Consider the following 3554-nt stretch of genomic DNA (forward strand, 5'->3'; position numbering starts at 1 on the left):
TATCTCATCTGGTAGAAAATACTGGCTTCTCTACTTTGAAAGACACTATTGCTGAAATGTACGTCCTTGCACCAGGACAAGATTTTATATCCTCTGTGAAGTTGATTTGGTTTTGTTTTGGTTTTTTTGTGGTTTTTTGTTTCTGAACTGTCTTAGCAGAAAAAAACACTTTTTCATTTGCAATTAAAAACATCAAAAATTTCCAAGTCAGGCTTAAGAGAAGAAAGTTACTTGTATTAAGTTTTGATATTTTACAAATACTTGAACTGCCGTTTGATTTTTATGTAAATGTACTAGCCAGTTTTAATTATGTGGATCAGGAAGTGTTTTTAAGATTCACAACTCCAAAGTATAAACATTTTTTTATAGTTTAAACTCTAATGAAAACTTAGAAAAGGATAGCATACTTCTATTTATTGTATATATGCATTAGTTACCACTTTGGAATTGCACAGATGGAATGGAAATGAACTTGACATCCTTCAAATATTTTGTTTAAATCTCTTAACAACTCAGTGTTAGTCCTCAATGGAGAAGAACGGCCTGAGCTTTTTCTTTGCTAATCCATACCAGTCTGGCTGCAGCTGATACAGGATTCCAGTTCTTTCTGCAACTGGGAGAAAGGCTGCAAGACAATACTAAAAGGTAAATAAAATGTCCTGCTTACCCTGATGCTATTGCATTAGAAACACATCTGATCAAGGATCTAAATCCTGTTCAAAGAGGCCCATAAAATAGAAATGGGTTAACTGGGTAAAAGGTAACTGAATAAATTGTTCAGGCATATACCTTTCCAGATGCTTAAGGTAATGCCCTGACCATTGTATTCTAGAGAAAAATAGTCCTAACATCTTGATTTGATTGCTTCCAGCATAATTCCTACAATCCCAGTGTATTGGTTCCTCTTTTTAGTTAGGCTTTTGGTATTCGGTATTTTGGCTGGTGACCTGCAAAACCACAAGTTAATCTGAATGATTTGCAGATGTAAACAGCTGTTCTTATGCATGATCTTAGCGCTTGTGGCAACAGTGTATGGGGCTTGTAGGAGGAGGAAGATGGAGAGGGCTAGGTGGGTAAGGAGATCAGCAATTTGGAGTGAAAAGAGGTTACTTGCCTTTAGAGTTATGTGGTAACCCATGGTATACTCGTCAGGCATGTCTAACCAAGATGAAATTACAAAGACATAGCTCTGAATTCCATCCCACTTTTTTCCAGAAGTTCTAGACTGACAGCCTTCTTGGACCTGAGCTGGCTGCTTATAGGATCTGTGCTCTTTCTATGTTATCCCGTTATAAGGCACATGACAGAGCAAGATATAAGAAGTGTCTGAGTTTATATTAGCCACTGTAAAGCTGTACTTGAAAATAACCCTTCTGGAGGCCAGTGCTTAATCTGGACAAATAAAACCCCTGGCTGTCAGCATGGTGATTCCAGTAAAGTTTATTATTGGCTCTTCTGCTGTTTCAGAGAGAGGGTGGCCCATGACCACTTGGGCAGATCTAATCTTCCTTGTTTCCAAATCAGAAAGTTGACTATAATCCAGTAGCTTCAACTGAACTAGATGAAAACATTCCTGAAATTACTACTGGTGGTTGTTATTTAGGGAGAAGAGTGGAAAAATCTGTAAGATACCAGAATACTGTCTGAAAACTTGCAGTAAGAAATTCAGTAAAATCACGATTCAAGTTTCTTTTCTCAGCAACATCTTGAATGCTGACAAGTGTGTTGTTTTCCTTCTGCAAAGAAATGTGTCTCCTGCTTTTGAATTCAGAAGTATTTATTAAAGCAAGATGCTGGAAATTACAGGTCTAAAGGTTTATTCTTGACTTGCAGAAGAAACTGGCTGACAGGAATCTCATAAAGGTTAACAAAAGCAGAAGCAGCATTCTGCTTCTGGGACAGAGTAACTCCACTGAACAGTGTAGGTGGGGGGCAGTGGTGTCTTCCCAAGCACATTTGCCAAAAAGGGCCTGGTTCTTGCAGACAACTCATTGAGGCTGTTCAGCAATGGGCACCTCTGGTAAGGAACACTGACAAGACTCAGGGCTCTTGCAGCAAGCGTGGAGCCAGCGGCGCAGGGGACTGATTGTCACCCCTGTTCAGTACCTCGGCAGCAGTGTCCAGCTGTGGCCTTCCTGGAGCAAGGCAAACATGGGCTTCATGGAGCGAGTGCAGTGGAGGGGGCACCAAGATGGTGAGGGAGCTGGAGCACAGGGTGAAGGAGGGAAAGCAGAGCTGGGCTTGTTCAGCCTGAGGAAGAGATGGATGAAGGGGGACCACCCTGCAGTCTGCGACTTCCAAATGGGAGCATATGAAGAAGGCAGGGCCAGGCTCTGCTCAGCACAGTGAGAGAATGGGAGGTGACAGGCACAAGCTGCCTCCAGAGAAACTGCAGTTGTTAGGGGAAGAAACTTCACCATGAAGGGTGGTCACAGAAATTCGGCCTGGAGGAGCTGTGGAATCGCCATGGGTGGAGATGTTCAGACATGAACCTGGCAGGGGCCCAAGCAACCAGCTCGTTGCTGGCCCTGTTCCAAGTAGCAGCTTTGGTACCAGATGAGCTCCAGAGTTTCTGAGTGTAAGAGGATGGCAGTGTCACATAACTTGCCCTGCCTTTTCACTTGACCTTGTTCTCTAGATTGCACTATTTCACTTATTTCTGATCTAAGTGTTAGACAGCTGGGCTGAAAGGAAAACAGTACTTGTTTTCTTGAATGATTGTAATTTTTATGGGTAGTGTGATGAAATCTGCTGCTTTGTACATTATGTTAAAAAGCAGTATTTCATTTCTATTTTAAAGTATTTAATCACTATTTCATTTCTGTTTTAAAGCTTGTTTTTCTTAGAATGAAGCTAGCATTTTTTAAAAGCAGTATCAGGTGTAATGAGAACAAAACACATCTTCAAGATACGAACTTTGAACTGCTCACCAAGTATGACAGGGTCAGGGGAAAGCAGTGAACCTTGCCCACAGTAATGCTTTCAACTGGTTCAGACCTACATGTGGGTGAAATAAACTTTCAAAGCAGTAAGAGTATTTTTCTCTTAAGGCAGCTGCAGTCAGACTTAGACTAAATTAACACCTGACCTCCCTTTCACAAAGAACAATGTAGATAAGCGTTATGAGAATTTGTCATTGTTTGTATTTTAAACGTTTTGAGTAAGTAGTCAGGCTTGCAGGTGCTTATAGTGTTCACACTACACTTATTCCATGAAAAGCATTAAATGGTTAGTTGGTGATATTTTAAAATTATGGGTTATGCTTCTAAACAATTATCACTAGCTTAAATTTCCTCTGGCCTAAGGAAAATAATCTAACACAAGCTTATGAATTGCTTTTTAAAACTTGGAAGCAAAAGACAGTGACTACAGTGTTGCCCAAAGAACACCACAGTTAGGACTGAGAGCTCAGAGAAAGCTGTAAAGCAGCTCTTCTGAGGAACTGTCTAGCTGTAAGAATATACTAAAATGAAATCTTAATATAAAATGTAATAAAGTAGGCTTAGCCACTAGTTAAATTTAAAGAAAAAAACCAACCAACCAAAACAGGGGGA

Source organism: Corvus cornix, chromosome 2, assembly GCF_000738735.6.
Source record: "Corvus cornix cornix isolate S_Up_H32 chromosome 2, ASM73873v5, whole genome shotgun sequence".
In the NCBI taxonomy this organism is placed as follows: Eukaryota; Metazoa; Chordata; class Aves; order Passeriformes; family Corvidae; genus Corvus; species Corvus cornix.